The sequence below is a fragment of the Triticum urartu genome, unplaced genomic scaffold, assembly GCF_056163025.1.
Source record: "Triticum urartu cultivar PI428250 unplaced genomic scaffold, HENAU_Tu73 scaffold2, whole genome shotgun sequence".
Taxonomy (NCBI): domain Eukaryota; kingdom Viridiplantae; phylum Streptophyta; class Magnoliopsida; order Poales; family Poaceae; genus Triticum; species Triticum urartu.
The window spans coordinates 2398305-2417659 of NW_028260368.1; the positions used below are offsets into that span (position 1 = coordinate 2398305).

General features: G+C 36.7%; 4 non-coding genes across 4 annotated transcripts; 2 read left to right on the top strand and 2 right to left on the bottom strand.

Annotated features, from left to right (window-relative positions):
• Positions 1–2172: 2172 nt before the first annotated feature.
• Positions 2173–2245, bottom strand: TRNAF-GAA (transfer RNA phenylalanine (anticodon GAA)). Its single transcript has one exon. It is a non-coding gene; the product is annotated as a tRNA-Phe (tRNA).
• A 1666-nt stretch (positions 2246–3911) lies between these two features.
• Positions 3912–3984, top strand: TRNAT-UGU (transfer RNA threonine (anticodon UGU)). Its single transcript has one exon. It is a non-coding gene; the product is annotated as a tRNA-Thr (tRNA).
• Positions 3985–5201: 1217 nt separating this feature from the next.
• Positions 5202–5288, bottom strand: TRNAS-GGA (transfer RNA serine (anticodon GGA)). The gene has a single exon. It is a non-coding gene; the product is annotated as a tRNA-Ser (tRNA).
• Positions 5289–13907: 8619 nt separating this feature from the next.
• Positions 13908–13979, top strand: TRNAR-UCU (transfer RNA arginine (anticodon UCU)). Its single transcript has one exon. It is a non-coding gene; the product is annotated as a tRNA-Arg (tRNA).
• Positions 13980–19355: the final 5376 nt, after the last annotated feature.

Below are 19355 nucleotides of genomic sequence, written 5' to 3' on the forward strand. Positions count from 1 at the left end.
GGCATTTTCGATTTCAGGACTTTTAGCCCCGGTTAGTGAAGGACCAGAGAAGCTTTCTAGTTATGAATCGGGTATAGAACCCATGGGAGGGGCTTGGGTACAATTCCGAATACGCTATTATATGTTTGCGCTCGTTTTTGTTGTTTTTGATGTGGAAACCGTCTTTCTATACCCTTGGGCAATGAGTTTCGACGTATTGGGTGTATCCGTTTTTATCGAAGCTTTGATTTTCGTGCTTATCTTAGTTGTTGGTTTAGTTTATGCATGGCGAAAAGGAGCCTTGGAATGGTCTTAACTGAATATTTAGACAAAAAAAAAGAAGGAAAAGATTCTATTGAGACAGTTATGAATTTGATTGAGTTTCCCTTACTTGACCAAACAAGTTCCAATTCTGTTATTTCAACTACACCAAATGATCTTTCGAATTGGTCAAGACTCTCCAGTTTATGGCCCCTTCTATACGGTACCAGTTGTTGTTTCATTGAATTTGCTTCATTAATAGGCTCACGATTCGACTTTGATCGTTATGGATTGGTACCAAGATCAAGTCCTAGGCAAGCAGACCTAATTTTAACAGCCGGTACGGTAACAATGAAAATGGCTCCCTCTTTAGTGAGATTATACGAGCAAATGCCTGAACCAAAATACGTCATTGCTATGGGAGCCTGTACTATTACAGGGGGAATGTTCAGTACGGATTCCTATAGTACTGTTCGGGGAGTTGATAAGTTAATTCCTGTGGATGTCTACTTGCCGGGCTGCCCACCTAAACCGGAGGCAGTTATAGATGCCCTAACAAAACTTCGTAAGAAGATATCGCGAGAAATAGTTGAGGATCAAACTCTATCTCAAAATAAAAATAGATGTTTTACTACCAGTCACAAGCTTTATGTTAGGCGCAGTACTCATACAGGAACTTATGAGCAAGAATTGCTCTATCAATCACCATCTACATTAGATATATCTTCTGAAACTTTTTTCAAATCCAAAAGTTCAGTACCTTCCTACAAATTAGTGAATTAGGAGAGGGGCTCTTTTGTGTAGAAAAATAAAAAGCAGGGCAATCTTTCAAACTTGCATCCGAAATGTGAAATATTTATACAAAGAGGGAGAGATGAAGACAATGCAGCAGGGTTGGTTATCTAATTGGCTAGTCAAACATGAGGTGGTTCATAGATCTTTGGGCTTTGATCACCGAGGAATAGAGACTTTACAAATAAAAGCAGGGATTGGGATTCCATTGCTGTCATTTTATATGTATATGGTTACAATTATTTACGCTCCCAATGTGCTTATGATGTAGCACCCGGTGGATCTTTAGCTAGCGTGTATCATCTTACGAGAATACAATATGGTATAGATAATCCAGAAGAAGTCTGCATAAAAGTCTTTGCCCAAAAGGATAATCCTAGAATTCCGTCTGTCTTCTGGATTTGGAGAAGTGCCGATTTTCAAGAACGCGAATCTTATGATATGGTGGGAATCTCTTATGATAATCATCCGCGCCTTAAACGTATCCTAATGCCTGAAAGTTGGATAGGCTGGCCCTTACGTAAGGATTATATAACCCCCAATTTTTATGAAATACAAGATGCTCATTGAATGATAAGAAATTCATGCTCACTTATACAACACAACTCCAGATTTTATTCAAGTCAAGGAATATTTTTAGGTTCTTTTCCTAGATGAAACGGAATACCTATTTATAATTAATTCCTAATTATACAAAAGCATTCCAGATAGACTGAGCAAAAAAAGGGTTTCATTTGGATTCCCCTATTTTGAAAATCGCATATTAATTTCCTTCATATGAACAGAAAAATAGGATGACTCAAAGAAGTTCTCTACCAGGAACTTTGTACCGCGCACATTACTTAGCACAACTAGGAAAATAAGATAAGATAAAGATAAGCAAGACTAAAAAAATATTCGTCGGAATAGCGGAATACAAAATTAAGAAACGCAAAAAATAAAGGGGAATCTCACCCCCTTCTTTATCATAAAGAAAAGATATATTTTAAAACTTCTTAAAAAGAAAAAGAAGTGCCTCTATATTTATATTATAGATTTATCCACTTAGATGAATAAATATTATTAATGAATATGTATCACAATCCATCTCGAGGTATTTGGATCAATACCTATTCGGTGGATCTTTTTTTTTTTTTTCTCTGCCAGGAACCAGATTTGAACTGGTGACACGAGGATTTTCAGTCCTCTGCTCTACCAACTGAGCTATCCTGACCTTTTCTTGTGCATCATCCTAGTAGAGTATTTGTATCTATGTCAATTAAAAGGACTAAAAATTAATTAAAGTATTTCAAATTTTAAATTTGAAAATGGGGGGGGTAGTCCTATGCATTGTGCATGGTTTACTTAAATAAAACTTAAAAATAGAGTGAATAACCAAGATTTCTTGCCGATACTCTAATAAAAAAGAAATCTATTCAATGAATAGGATAAGATCCATTGAGTTCTCTTCGCATTCCTTTGTGAAAGAGTAGAATGAGAAAGCTAATGAATCTTAAACCCATTGCATTGATAAAAAGAAAAAAAAGTGCATTGATAAAAAGAAAAAAAAAAAGAGGATAAATAATAATAATATAGTATAGTTAGGGAATAAAAGAGGATTTGGGGATAGAGGGACTTGAACCCTCACAACTTATAAAGTCGACGGATTTTCCTTTTACTAGAAATTTCATTGTTGTCAGTATTGACATGTAGAATGGGACTCTCTCTTTGTCCTCGTCCGATTAATCCACTTTTTTAAAGATCTCGAAAACTTTGAATTTTAATTGAAGAATTTGATTATTCAATATTCGATTGGAGTGGATTCACAATAATGAAAAAAAAAAATTATGATATGAGTTTTTTATTTCATAATCATTATCATTTCTAATTTCATTTTTAAAAAGATAAAGAACCTATATTATAATTAGAATATAATATGAGTTCTGTGATTAATCGTTTGCTATGTCAGTATCTATACGTGTTTATTAAATGTATAAGGTATAAAACCCCTCTTTCTCTAATTTAGAACTAGAAGGAATTCCACTAACAACACAACGTAATTAACTCGATTCGTTAGAACAGCTTCCATTGAGTCTCTGCACCTATCCTTTTCCTTTGTATTCTAGTTCGAGAACCCCTTGTTTTCTCAAAACACGGATTTGGCTCAGGATTGCCCTTTTTTAATTCCAGGGTTTCTCTGAATTTGGAAGTTACCACTTAGCAGGTTTCCATACCAAGGCTCAATACAATCAAGTCCGTAGCGTCTACCGATTTCGCCATATCCCCATTTCCCTCTTCTTTGAGACCAGGATTCCTTGTGTAATTTCATCCATCTCTTAGTTTTTTTTTTGAATCATTGAGTTCATCACTCAACGTAGTCTAGCAGTTCAGTTCGACTCTATTTGAGAGACCTCGCTTGCTTATTGCAATTCAGAATTGAATTGATTCTATCCTTGATGTATTTGCAATTCAATCCGAATCAATATATCCAAAAGTTTTTATCTCCCCCACCTCCCGTCTTACTTTTTTATAGTATTCAAAATTATACTATAACGCTTGATATTTATTCTTTTTTTCTAATCAGAATTAGCAATTTTATTTACTCTGACTCTATGTTCCCCTTAGTGAAATATTAATCCTCAAATTATTAACAAATAATAAAGTCTATAATGATCGAATGAAAATACCAATAAATTCTATAATTTTATTTTTTAATATCCTATAGTTAAGCATATCAAGCTAACTTTATCTTTAAGAAGTTTTAGTATTTTTTTATTTTTATAAGTATAACTTCAAATTTAGAACTAGTTAATAGCTAAGATTAATAACTAATATCTGAGATTTTACGGATTTCCTATACTATACCTATTTCTATTTGTTACACTATTTCCGTTATGTAAGCCCACTTAGCTCAGAGGTTAGAGCATCGCATTTGTAATGCGAGGGTCATCGGTTCAAATCCGATAGTCGGCTTTTTTTTCTCTATCGATGTTCTACGAACAAGAATCTCTTTTTTTCCGAATTAAATGGAGAATCCAGGATCTTTTATGTTTTTTACCTTACAATTTTGCTAGATACAAAACAATAAAATAAATAATATATATACAAAAAAAAAAGATTTTGATGAAATTCCATTTTTTGGGGTACTTTAGTTGATTTTACTCTGTTTATCCTGTAGTTTAATTCAGTTTTAATTTCGATGTATTCTGTAATGTAAATACAATGAAATTAATTGTGTAAAATGAAATTTCAATAAATAAAAAAAGGAGTCTTCATGTCCCGTTATCGAGGACCTCGTTAAAAAAAATACGCCGTCTGGGAGCTTTACCAGGACTCACTAGAAAAACACCTAAATCCGGAAGTAATCTTAAAAAAAAATTCAATTCTGGGAAAAAGGAGCAATATCGTATTCGTCTTCAAGAAAAACAGAAATTGCGTTTTCATTATGGTCTGACAGAACGACAATTACTTAGATATGTACATATCGCTGGAAAAGCAAAAAGGTCAACAGGCCAGGTTTTACTACAATTACTTGAAATGCGTTTGGATAATATCCTTTTTCGATTGGGTATGGCTTCAACCATTCCTGGGGCCCGCCAATTAGTCAACCATAGACATATTTTAGTTAATGGTCGTATAGTCAATATACCAAGTTTTCGTTGCAAACCCCGAGATATTATTACTACGAAAGATAACCAAAGATCAAAAGGTCTGGTTCAAAATTATATTGCTTCATCGGACCCGGGGAAATTGCCAAAGCATTTGGCGATTGACACGTTGGAATATAAAGGACTAGTAAATAAAATCCTAGATAGGAAGTGGGTCGGTCTCAAAATAAATGAGTTGTTAGTTGTAGAATATTACTCTCGTCAGACTTGAACTTAACGAAAAAAGGAAAGGTTCATAGAATTTTCTTCCCCTTCCCCTTTCCCCGAACTAAATCGCCCTAAGACCATTACCATTAATTTGTATTTTCCCATCAACTAGCTAAAATTGATTAACCCTAGGATTAGGATCCTTTTTTCTTTTTTCCTCTATGTGTATTTTACATACCACAGTAATTTGCTATAGAGAATTTCTAATTTCTATTAAATCAAAATAAGATAATATAAGATATTATATTATTGCTGGAAAAAATTGTTATTTGATTTGATACATTGTGATCCTTAACGTTGATGAATTAAGAAAAACGGAAAGAGAGGGATTCGAACCCTCGGTAAACAAAAGTCTACATAGCAGTTCCAATGCTACGCCTTGAACCGCTCGGCCATCTCTCCTACATAACTTATTATGGAAAATAAACTGAGTGAATAGCGAGTTTTCTTATTCCTGCAGTACAGGTACAACCGCAACCACTCGGGGGTTCCATAGTTCTATTGGAAAAATTCCTTTTGATCTAAGTGGAAGGATACAGGATTTTTTACTAGAAATTGCGCTCGCTATAAAATAAAAGTTTTAATTTGGGTTTTCCCGCAACTAAAGAAAAAGAAAATGGAAGAATTCTTCTTATTGCATAATAAAATAAAGAAACCTTAGAATTCCGTTTGCATAAGATACGCTACACCATACTATCGAAATCAAAAATAGGGTATGAGACAATTAATAACTTTGAAAACACGAAATAGTTGATAACATAAGTTGTTGTTCAGAAATAGGAAAGTGGAATGAAATCCAGTCTTAGTCAAATATTTCATATCTCTTCGTGTCCAAGCAGAAGGAAAAGGATACAATTTGAGCTGAGCGGAAAATCCATATCTCTCTTATCCATTTAAAGCATATGGATTTAGAGTAGAGCATATGGATCAATCTATTTATAATTATAAGAATCGAATGTGTTTGTTTTTATGTTATTTTGTGAAGGAATGAAAACAATTCTATATAGAATGGGTTGGGAATTATGCCTAGATCCCGTGGAAATGGAAATTTCATTGATAAGACCTCCTCAATTGTAGCCAATATTTTATTGCGAATAATTCCGACAACCTCAGGAGAAAAAAAGGCATTTACTTATTATAGAGATGGTGCGATTTGACTCTTTTTTTTGCTTTTTTTTAGCCCTACCTATACCTCAGTCTTACGAAAAAGAGAGGGGGGTTGGCATAGAGAGAACCAAATTTGTAAAGCAAACAAACCCACGCTTCGGGAAGGTGAGGCGAACTAACAATTCCTTCCGTCGTGTATCCTCGATTGATGCGGCTTCAGATACTTCAATTGTAGATTTGAGTATTGAGCGAAAGGTTACACCTACAGGATATGGTATGGTATGGATTACAGGCCAATCCTACTCTATTAGTATCCGTAGGCAGCATAGGGGAGAAAAGCACTACACCTAGAAATAGGAATCAACAAGAGAAAAACTTTGTTAGAAATTACCCCTTTCCTGATCGGTATCAGGGCTGGGAAGAATGGTTGGGATAACAAACAACCATCAGGTTTGTACTTTGGATACCCCTATAACCATCAAAGATCGTTGAAGTAGCTAATTCCTCTAAATAGGAGGCGTTGAGAACAAAGAAATTATTGGAGCTATCGTTTTCCTCTAGCATTAATAGAATTCATTGGTGTTAAGAAAAACCTCTTGTGGGAAGGTTGGCTAGAGATTTCTTGGAAAAATACCAGCCCCTTTCGGTTCATAATGAGACGGGACTAATTCTATTTTGATTCTATAGATTATTTCGCTTAGTACTATTATGTACAGAAGGGAGGAGCCGTATGAGATGAAAACCTCATGTACGGTTTTGGAACGGAGATTTTTTGAATAGAATGAACGACCGTAACGGATGTTGGCTCAATCCGAAGGAAATTATGCGGAAGCTTTGCAAAATTATTATGAAGCTACGCGACTAGAAATCGATCCCTATGATCGAAGTTATATACTCTATAACATAGGCCTTATACACACAAGCAATGGAGAGCATACAAAGGCTTTGGAATATTATTTCCGGGCACTAGAACGAAACCCCTTCTTACCGCAAGCTTTTAATAATATGGCCGTGATCTGTCATTACGTGCGACTATCTCCACTATAGAAAGAAAAAAAAAAAAGAGAGGATCAAATTTTCTAGTAAATACTAGAAAAAAAGGGCTTTCTACATAGGGATCGTAAAAACAACGATTTTTCCCTATCAGCTGTAGGAAGGAAGGACACTTCACGAGAATCAAAAAACGAAGAAAGTATGGCCTATACTACTACTCTATGGATAAAGTTTCTCAAATTGATAGAGAAAGCACCGTAAAGATCAATTAGTGAGCGACTGGGTCGATACAACTAAAAAAAACTGCTTACTTATCCCATGATATGGGGCAAAATTTAGGAATCCGCTTATGTAATAGAGCCGATCCACTAAGGGATTAAGCAGCGGTGTAGTATCAGATCCCAAAGATAGTAAGTTCTTTTTTCTTTCTTATGGAAAAAAGTCTTTTTCAAGGATTCTATAGAGATTTCATATATGAAACCGGGATAGTTACCTCTCAGAAAATTTGAACGAAGGCTCTATATCTATCTATGCTTCATTCTTCTGAAGGTGGGAAAAAAGATCAAACTGATTATTGATAAAAATTAGGGTTTGAAACTTAGGTAATTAATTTCTTCTGCTTAACCCAAGAACAAATTGGATCGATTTTTGATAAATCGAATTCAGTTAAGATAGGGGAAATTCAGATAGCAATTTCTGAGCCGTATGAGGTAGGAAACTCTCAAGTACGGTTCTAAGGGAAGGAACTTCCTATTCCGACCGAGGAGAACAGGCCATTCTACAGGGTGATTCGGAAATTGCGGAAGCTTGGTTTGATCAAGCTGCTGAATATTGGAAACAAGCTATAGCGCTTACTCCGGGAAATTATATTGAAGCACAGAACTGGTTGAAGATTACGAAGCGCTTTGAATTTGAATAAGACCATGCTCCTTCTTTTTCATAAAATGGGTGGTTTGGTTGTTGATCCATTAATCAAATAAATTAGGTCGTAAGATCGAATCAAGAATTTCATTATATCCATTTCTTATACCTTCTATTTTATATGATATTTCATAAGAATAAACCATAGGGATAGGGTCTAGAATAGAAGTAATAAAGTGAATAAAAAGAGGGGGCAATCTAAATATTGCTAATATATTAGGACCATCTTATTAATAATTCTAATGAGTTATCTTGGAATTTAGAATCAAATAAAAAACCCTATATTATGCTCAAGGAAAGTAGATATAGATAGGAGCTTATGCCCTCAAAAAAAATACACTAGTTTCTTAAATTAAAAATAAAAAAGATTTTTTTCTTACGTCGAGAAATATTTGTTTTTCAAGATAAACAATGTCCGTTAGGCACCTAATCTTTATGTCATAATAGACCCGAACACTTGCCTCGGATTGACTTCAATATATAATTGCTCCAGTGAATAACTAAAAAAAAAATAGAAGGATGGTAGATAGTAAAGAAAAGAACTAATCACAATATCTATCTTTCAAAATCTATCTTTCAAAATCTATCTTTCAAAATATATATCTTTCAAAGATTCACTAAAAAGACAGTTGGCGGGTCTCTTTGTATGTCTTGTCCGGAAAGAGGAGGACTTAATGATTATTCGTTCGCCGGAACCAGAAGTAAAAATTGTTGTGGATAGGGATCCTGTAAAAACATCTTTTGAGGAATGGGCCAGACCCGGCCATTTCTCAAGAACACTAGCTAAGGGCCCTGATACTACCACTTGGATCTGGAACCTACATGCTGATGCTCACGATTTCGATAGTCATACTGGTGATTTGGAGGAGATTTCTCGAAAAGTCTTTAGTGCTCATTTCGGGCAACTTTCCATTATCTTTCTTTGGTTGAGTGGCATGTACTTTCATGGCGCCCGTTTTTCCAATTATGAAGCATGGCTAAGTGATCCTACTCACATTGGACCCAGTGCTCAGGTAGTTTGGCCTATAGTAGGGCAAGAAATATTGAATGGTGATGTAGGCGGGGGTTTCCGAGGAATCCAAATAACCTCTGGTTTTTTTCAGCTTTGGCGAGCATCTGGAATAACTAGTGAATTACAACTCTATTGTACTGCAATTGGTGCATTGATTTTTGCAGCGTTAATGCTTTTTGCTGGTTGGTTCCATTATCACAAAGCCGCTCCCAAATTGGCCTGGTTCCAAGATGTAGAATCCATGTTGAATCACCACTTAGCGGGATTATTAGGACTTGGGTCTCTTTCTTGGGCGGGGCACCAAATTCATGTATCTTTACCAATTAACCAATTTCTTGACGCTGGGGTGGATCCTAAAGAGATACCACTTCCTCATGAATTTATCTTGAATCGGGACCTTTTGGCTCAACTTTATCCTAGTTTTGCCGAAGGAGCAACCCCTTTTTTCACTTTAAATTGGTCCAAATACGCAGAATTTCTGACTTTTCGCGGAGGACTAGATCCAGTAACCGGTGGTCTCTGGCTGACCGATATTGCGCACCATCATTTAGCTATTGCTATTCTTTTCCTAATCGCAGGTCATATGTATAGGACCAATTGGGGTATTGGCCATGGACTTAAAGATATTTTGGAGGCTCACAAGGGCCCATTTACAGGACAAGGCCATAAGGGTCTTTATGAAATCTTAACAACGTCATGGCATGCTCAATTATCTCTTAACCTAGCTATGCTAGGCTCTACAACCATTGTTGTAGCTCATCATATGTATTCTATGCCTCCCTATCCATACCTAGCTACTGACTATGGTACACAACTTTCCTTGTTCACACACCACATGTGGATTGGCGGATTTCTAATAGTCGGTGCTGCTGCACATGCAGCAATTTTTATGGTAAGAGACTATGATCCAACTACTCGATACAACGATCTATTAGATCGCGTCCTTAGACACCGCGATGCAATCATATCCCACCTTAACTGGGTATGTATATTTCTAGGTTTTCACAGTTTTGGCTTGTACATTCATAATGATACCATGAGTGCTTTAGGCCGTCCACAAGATATGTTTTCGGATACTGCCATACAATTACAACCTATCTTTGCTCAATGGGTACAAAATATCCATGCTACTGCGCCTGGCGTAACAGCTCCTGGTGCAACAACAAGTACTAGCTTAACGTGGGGAGGCGGCGAGTTAGTAGCAGTAGGTGGCAAAGTGGCTTTGTTACCTATTCCATTAGGAACCGCAGATTTTTTAGTCCATCACATTCATGCATTTACCATACATGTGACTGTATTAATACTTTTGAAAGGTGTTTTATTTGCTCGGAGTTCCCGTTTGATACCCGATAAAGCAAATCTAGGTTTTCGCTTTCCTTGCGATGGGCCTGGCCGAGGGGGAACATGTCAAGTATCCGCCTGGGATCATGTTTTCTTAGGTTTATTCTGGATGTACAATGCAATTTCGGTAGTCATTTTCCATTTCAGTTGGAAAATGCAGTCGGATGTTTGGGGTACTATAAGTGATCAAGGGGTGGTAACTCATATTACAGGGGGAAACTTTGCACAGAGTTCCATTACGATTAATGGGTGGCTTCGAGATTTCTTGTGGGCACAGGCATCGCAAGTCATTCAGTCTTATGGTTCTTCATTATCTGCATATGGTCTTTTTTTCTTAGGTGCTCATTTTGTCTGGGCCTTCAGTTTAATGTTTTTATTCAGCGGCCGTGGTTATTGGCAAGAACTCATTGAATCTATCGTTTGGGCTCATAACAAATTAAAAGTTGCTCCTGCTACTCAGCCTAGAGCCTTGAGCATTATACAAGGACGCGCTGTAGGAGTAACCCATTACCTTCTGGGTGGAATTGCCACGACATGGGCATTCTTCTTAGCGAGAATTATTGCAGTAGGATAGTGGCTAGGAGGATTTGAAAGGCATTATGGAATTAAGATTTCCCAGGTTTAGCCAAGGCTTAGCTCAGGACCCCACTACTCGTCGTATTTGGTTTGGTATTGCTACCGCACATGATTTCGAAAGTCATGATGATATTACTGAAGAACGTCTTTATCAGAACATTTTTGCTTCTCACTTTGGGCAATTAGCAATAATCTTTCTATGGACGTCCGGAAATCTGTTTCATGTAGCTTGGCAAGGAAATTTTGAATCATGGATACAGGATCCTTTACACGTAAGACCTATTGCTCATGCGATTTGGGATCCTCATTTTGGTCAACCCGCTGTGGAAGCCTTTACTCGAGGAGGTGCTGCTGGTCCAGTGAATATTGCTTATTCTGGAGTTTATCAGTGGTGGTATACAATAGGATTACGCACCAATGAGGATCTTTATACTGGAGCTCTTTTTCTATTATTTCTTTCTACGCTGTCCTTAATAGCGGGTTGGTTACATCTACAACCCAAATGGAAACCAAGCCTTTCGTGGTTCAAAAACGCGGAATCTCGTCTCAATCATCATTTGTCAGGACTTTTCGGGGTAAGTTCTTTGGCTTGGACAGGACATTTAGTTCATGTTGCTATTCCCGCATCCAGGGGGGAGTACGTTCGATGGAATAATTTCTTAGATGTATTACCCTATCCCCAGGGGTTGGGACCCCTTTTGACGGGTCAATGGAATCTTTATGCCCAAAACCCTGATTCGAGTAATCATTTATTTGGTACCGCTCAAGGAGCGGGAACTGCCATTCTAACTCTTCTTGGGGGATTCCATCCACAAACACAAAGTTTGTGGCTGACCGATATGGCTCACCATCATTTAGCTATTGCATTTATTTTTCTCATTGCCGGTCACATGTATCGAACTAACTTCGGAATTGGGCACAGTATTAAAGATCTTTTAGAAGCGCATACTCCTCCGGGGGGTCGATTAGGGCGTGGGCATAAGGGCCTTTATGACACAATCAACAATTCGATTCATTTTCAGTTAGGTCTTGCTCTAGCTTCTTTAGGGGTTATTACTTCCTTAGTAGCTCAACATATGTACTCTTTACCTCCTTATGCATTCATAGCACAAGACTTTACTACTCAAGCTGCTTTATATACTCATCACCAATATATTGCAGGGTTCATCATGACAGGGGCTTTTGCTCATGGAGCTATTTTTTTCATTAGGGATTACAATCCGGAACAGAATGAGGATAATGTATTGGCAAGAATGTTAGACCATAAAGAAGCTATCATATCTCATTTAAGTTGGGCTAGCCTCTTTCTAGGATTCCATACCTTGGGCCTTTATGTTCATAACGACGTCATGCTTGCTTTTGGTACTCCAGAAAAGCAAATCTTGATCGAACCTATATTTGCCCAATGGATACAATCTGCTCATGGCAAGACGACATATGGGTTCGATATACTCTTATCTTCAACGAATGGCCCCGCTTTCAATGCGGGTCGAAGCCTATGGTTGCCCGGATGGTTGAATGCTGTTAATGAGAATAGTAATTCGCTTTTCTTAACAATAGGACCTGGGGATTTCTTGGTTCATCATGCTATTGCTCTAGGTTTGCATACAACTACATTGATTTTAGTAAAGGGCGCTTTAGATGCACGCGGTTCCAAATTAATGCCAGATAAAAAGGATTTTGGATATAGTTTTCCTTGTGACGGCCCAGGGCGCGGCGGTACTTGTGATATTTCTGCTTGGGACGCATTTTATTTGGCAGTTTTCTGGATGTTAAATACCATTGGGTGGGTTACTTTTTATTGGCATTGGAAACATATCACATTATGGCAGGGCAACGTTTCACAATTTAATGAATCCTCCACTTATTTGATGGGATGGTTAAGAGATTACCTATGGTTAAACTCTTCACAACTTATCAATGGATATAATCCTTTTGGGATGAATAGTTTATCGGTATGGGCGTGGATGTTCTTATTTGGACATCTTGTTTGGGCTACTGGATTTATGTTCTTAATTTCCTGGCGGGGGTATTGGCAGGAATTAATTGAGACTTTAGCATGGGCTCATGAACGCACACCTTTAGCTAATTTAATTCGCTGGAGAGATAAGCCCGTGGCTCTTTCCATTGTGCAAGCAAGATTGGTTGGATTAGCTCACTTTTCCGTGGGTTATATATTCACTTATGCAGCTTTCTTGATTGCCTCAACATCAGGCAAGTTTGGTTAATTTAGTTTGTTTTTTTGTACTGTATCAGCACCTAGTTCATTACTCTTGATAGAGAGGGAGGATCTGCCTTTTTAGATTTCTTTTTCTATTTATTTTTCCATCTAGGATTAGAACCGTATACTTGGTAATAATAGCAACGACACATTATGGCAAAAAAAAGTTTGATTCAGAGGGAGAAGAAGCGGCAGAAATTAGAACAGAAATATCATTTGATTCGTCAATCTTTAAAAAAAAAGATAAGAAGCAAAGTTTCTCCCTTGAGTTTGAGTGAAAAAACGAAAATGCGAGAAAAATTGCAATCCCTACCGCGTAATAGTGCACCTACACGCCTTCATCGACGTTGTTTTTTGACCGGAAGACCTAGAGCTAACTATCGACATTTTGGGCTATCCGGACACGTACTTCGAGAAATGGTTTATGAATGTTTGTTACCGGGTGCAACAAGATCCAGTTGGTAAGGATAAAATACCCTTTCGTATTTGTATGGATTTCTGGAATTGATAATCATAGAGGAGCCCTCTTTACCATTCTGTATAAATGGACTATTCTATTTGTATAGATATTGGTAGAGGGGCGTATCCAACCCTCTTTTATCCACTAGTTACCCCTCTTTAGTTTAAGAGTATAGAGCAGTTTGGTAGCTCATAAGGCTCATAACCTTGGGGTTGCGGGTTCGATTCCCACTACCGCCTCCATACTCCTTCTTTATGATATATGCATGATATAATATATACATCATGCATTTGTATCTGGATTTTTTGATTTCCTAAAAGAGTTTTGGTCTAACAGTTTTTTCTCGGAAGAAGCAAAAAAATAAAAGAAAGAATAAAATATGAAAGAAAAGCGTCCATTGTCTAATGGATAGGACAGAGGTCTTCTAAACCTTTGGTATAGGTTCAAATCCTATTGGACGCAATCTTATTTCTATCTATTCTTTAAATAACTATACTAAACTAAAAACAAAGAAAACTTTTTTGCATGATTCAAATGAAAAAGCTTTCTCAACGATTCCTATTCTACTAACAAGAGTAGACATGCAAAATTTATTTGTTACTGAAGAGAAAACCGTTCCAGCTGTTCCTGAATAGCTTCCTTCAAAAGGATTTCCGCTTGCTCGGTGAATGTCTTGCTAGAAGATATAATTTCTTGGAATTGAGGTTTAGTATCTTTTAGATGTTTACGTAACTCATCCAGAAATTTATTTACCTGTTCAATTTCTAACGAATCAAGATATCCTCTTGTTCCGGTATAAATAGTAGCTATCTGCTCTTCCACTGGGAGAGGATTTGCCTGGGATTGTTTAAGCAATTCCCTTAATCGTCGACCCCTTGCCAATTGATTCTGACTTGTTTTATCGAGAGCAGAGGCGAATTGTGCAAAGGCTTGTAACTCTGCGAATTGCGCTAGTTCCAATTTTGATTTGCCAGCTACTTGTTTCATGGCTTTAATTTGAGCCGCGGATCCTACTCTGGAAACAGAAATACCCACATTAATAGCGGGTCGAATTCCGGCATTGAATAGATCCGCAGATAAGAATATTTGTCCATCTGTAATGGAGATTACATTAGTAGGAATATAGGCGGAAACGTCTCCAGATTGAGTCTCAACTATTGGTAAAGCGGTCATACTTCCTTCGCCTAAAAGAGAATTTAATTTAGCGGCTCTTTCTAAAAGGCGTGAATGCAAATAAAAAACATCCCCTGGATAAGCCTCACGTCCGGGAGGTCTTCTTAATAGAAGGGACATTTGGCGATAAGCTTGTGCCTGTTTGGAGAGATCATCATAAATTATTAAAGTATGCCGTTCGCGGTACATAAAATACTCAGCCAGGGCTGCTCCCGTATAAGGAGCGAGGTATTGTAATGTAGCAGGTGAATCCGCCATTTCAGCTACTACAATAGTGTATTCCATGGCCCCCTCCTCATGGAAAGTAGTTACTACTTGAGCTACGGAGGATGCTCTTTGACCGATAGCTACATAAACACATATTACACCTTGCCCTTTTTGATTGAGAATTGTATCTGTGGCTACTGCTGTTTTGCCAGTCTGTCTGTCCCCAATAATTAACTCTCGCTGACCGCGCCCTATAGGGATCATCGAATCGATAGCAATAAGCCCTGTTTGAAGAGGTTCGTATACGGAACGCCTGGAAATTATACTTGGAGCAGGAGATTCAATTAAGCGAGATTCGGAAGCTATAATTTCGCCTTTCCCATCAATAGGTTTAGCCAGAGCATTTACAACACGACCCAAGTAAGCCTCACTCACGGGTATCTGAGCAATTCTTCCTGTTGCTTTTACAAAACTTCCCTCTTGTATCATCAACCCATCGCCCATTAATACAATCCCAACATTTTTGGATTCCAAATTCAGAGCAATACCCCTAGTACCTTCTGCAAATTCGACTAATTCACCTGACATTATTTCACCAAGACCTATAATACGAGCAATCCCATCCCCCACTTGAACTACGCGACCTATATTCTCAATCCCTACTTTCCTATTATATTGTTCAATACGTTCGCGGAGAATTTTATGAATTTCGTCGACTCGAAGGGTTGCCATTAGTGTTTCTTGACTCTTTTTTCGGAAGCAAGGGGAAAAATAATGCCTAAATTCTAAACGAAAGTAGAAGTTCAAGGCCTAATTAATTTAATTATTTCTTCCATTCCAGGGACCCGAGAATGCCAATATTAGCACGAATCGTACGGAAATGTAACTCGGTATTCAAACAACTATTCAGAGTTCCTAGAGCTCCTTGTACGGCCTGTTGGAAAACCCGCTGTCGGACCTGATTCATTGCCCTTTGTTTTTCAAAATAAAGGGTTTCGTTTTTAGACTTTTCCAATTGTTCCAAACTAATAGAAGTAGCATTAATCAAATTTGCTTTTTCTCGTTCTATCTCAGAGTATCCATTCATTCGATACTCATCCGCTTCTAGTTCGACTTTCTGTAATCGAATCCGAGCTTTTTCGAGTTGCTCAATGGTCCCTCTACGCAATTCTTCTGAATTTCGAATAGTACTCAAGATCCTCTGTTTTCGATTATCTAATAAATCTTTTAATGAAAGTAGATTATTTTGTAAGTTTACAACTTTTATGATCTCTTCCCGAACCAAACATGAATCTTTCGATTCATTTGGCTCTCACGCTCCTTTTTTTTTTTCTATAGCTATTTCCATATCTTTTTTTTAAGTAATGAGCCTATCCTCTATCTTCTTTTTTATGTTTATATTTCAATATACCGAAACCTATATAAGACTAGATAAATATTAAGAGGACTCTTCCGCCTAGATAAAAATATATCATGGTCAGCAAAGTTGTTTCTTTATTTTTATTTGCCCTCTAGTTAATAATTTCAATTTCATTAAGAAAAACTAACTAAATAAATGGAAAATGAAAATTAATAGAATTCTTTTTTATTTTTTTTTTCTTCAAATCCAAAAAATTTCTCTTTTTTATACATAGGTCGTCGATTCGGCATTGGTTAAAAAAGGGCAGGGTGCCCCCTTTTTTTTCTAGTAAATAGTTCAAACCATTTTATCGATATGAGTGTTCTATATCAGATAAATTTTACATTAGCTATTTCCCGTTTAAATTGGTACTAATACTAATATAGTTGTAGAAAGAGTACCTCTTTTTGCCTGGACTTCAAGCAGTTTAGCTTTAACCGTGTTAATGGTCTCACATTCTTGGTTTATAGAGAATCAAAGTTGATTTACCAATGAGTCGCGAAATGCTATGGTTCTTCCATATGATTTCTGAATTTATTCAGAAGTAATTCGTCGAGATCGTGCACCCTTTTCTTATTTATCCGAAAAATACTAAAAAATATTATAAAGTGCAGCCGGATAGATCCAATCTATTCTTGAAATAGACAACTCGCACACACTCCCTTTCCAAAAAAAATCAAAACACCAACCACTACAGTTAGATTTATTAGATTTGTTGCTAAAATATCGGTATTAAGCCCGAAACTGCCAGCGGATGGCCAGTGAGCTAAAAAAACGAAAGAATGGGTTACATTTTTCATATGCTCTCCTCTTATAGATAGGACGAACAAAGAACAAAGTTTTTCGATCACTTACTTCGCTCGCCCTTTTTTGATCGGTTTTTTTAATGCAAATAGATTCAATCTAGTAATTTCTTTTAGATTAAGTCTTACGTCTTGTTTGACCGGTGAAAGACTTCCTTTGTTGAAATGTTCTGTTCCCAAAATTCCTAAAATAAAAGGAAAAAACTTTCCACTTTCCTAAACTAAGGACGGGAAATAAGAAGGTGAGCATATCTTCTAAATTAATAATACTCAACTCAGCCCTTCCTAGAATGGGGTATTATCTGTCCCGATAAATAGATAATTCCAGGAGTAATAAATAGGAGTAAATTAAATAAAGTATTGATATAATTGGAATTGTGGAAGCAAATACCAATTTACTAAAAAAAGAAAAAAGTATCTAATCGAAATCGAAAGAATTTTTTTTTTAAGATTAAACAAAAGGGTTCGCAAATAAAAGCGCTAGTGCCACAACTAGTCCATAAATTGTTAAAGCTTCCATAAAAGCTAGACTAAGCAATAAAGTACCTCGTATTTTACCTTCTGCTTCTCGGCTGTCTCGCAATACCTTCTACAGCTTGTCCTGCAGCAGTACCTTGACCAACTCCAGGTCCAATAGAAGCAAGCCCTACGGCCAATCCAGCAGCAATAACAGAAGCAGCAGCAATTAGTGGATTCATGGTGAGTAGTTCCTCGTGTCAAAAAAAAGAAATGGTTAAGGATACAATCAACCAATAAATTCTTACTTCTAAGCTCTATTGGGGAGAAGTAAAGTAACTAAAAAGTACAAATTGAAATCAAATTGAAATGATAATGTGAATTGTCCGAACTACATAGAAGGGAATTCCATATCCATATATCGGATTAGATAATGAATCTAACCTAGGAATATATAATATAATATCCTATATATATACATTTGTTTCTTCTATTTTGTTTGCATATTTTCTCATTTTCTATTGAATCGGATTCTAAAATCATTGCTTAAAGTGGAAACCTGCATAAAAGAGGACTCCACTTATAGACATTAAGGATATTATAGTATAGATCTAGCCTGACTCCACCCTCCTTAATGCATATATACTTTGAAAATTCCATAATATAGTCTATTCTATTCTCTCTCCTACAACTCTAGGCTATATATTCATACGCATTTCTAACTATTTTTTTGCAACCAAGCAGATTATCTGGAACCATGCATGAATTGAGCTAAGCTGCAAAAAAAAAAAATACTATTTCCAAAAAGAGTCAATTCAATGATGACCCTCCATGGATTCACCTATATAGGCTGCGGCTAATGTTGCAAAAATAAGAGCTTGAATACCGCTTGTAAATAATCCAAGAAACATGACCGGTATAGGGATTACTAAGGGGACTAAAGAAACAAGAACAACAACGACTAATTCATCCGCCAATATATTCCCGAAAAGTCGAAAGCTAAGCGATAATGGTTTTGTGAAATCTTCTAGGATGTTAATTGGTAAAAGGATTGGAGTTGGTTTAATATATTTCTCGAAATAGCTCAATCCTTTTTTGCTAAGACCAGCATAAAAATATGCCGCTGACGTGAGTAAAGCTAAAGCAACAGTAGTATTTATATCATTCGTGGGCGCTGCTAATTCCCCATGGGGTAACTCTATAATTTTCCAAGGTAAAAGAGCACCCGACCAATTCGAAACAAAAATAAAAAGGAACATAGTTCCAATAAAGGGAACCCAGGGACCATATTCTTCTCCAATCTGAGTTTTGCTCAAGTCTCGAATAAACTCAAGGACATATTCAAAAAAATTCTGACCGTCGGTCGGGATGGTTTGTGGATTCCGAACAGCTATGACAACTGAACCTAGCAAGATAGTAATTACGACCCAAGAAGTGATGAGTACTTGGGCATGAATTTGGAAACCTCCTATTTGCCAATAGAAGTGTTGGCCTACTTCTACACCCGATATATCGTATAACCCCTTGAGTGTTTTAATGGAACAAGGTATAATATTCATATTGTCCTCTGATAAAAATTGAACTTCAAAAAAGGAATTCTTTTGATTCAACCATCTCTTTCTCAACTCAGCAACTTGAAGTATTAATCTTATATTTAGGATACCAAGAAAGCACATCAGATCATAATATATATCAATACCCTCTAATATATATCAATATTCCCCTTCTTTTTTCTATGCAAAAAAAATTCTATGCAAAAAAAAAGATATAGTAAAGTAAGTGATTCCATAAATTTACGCA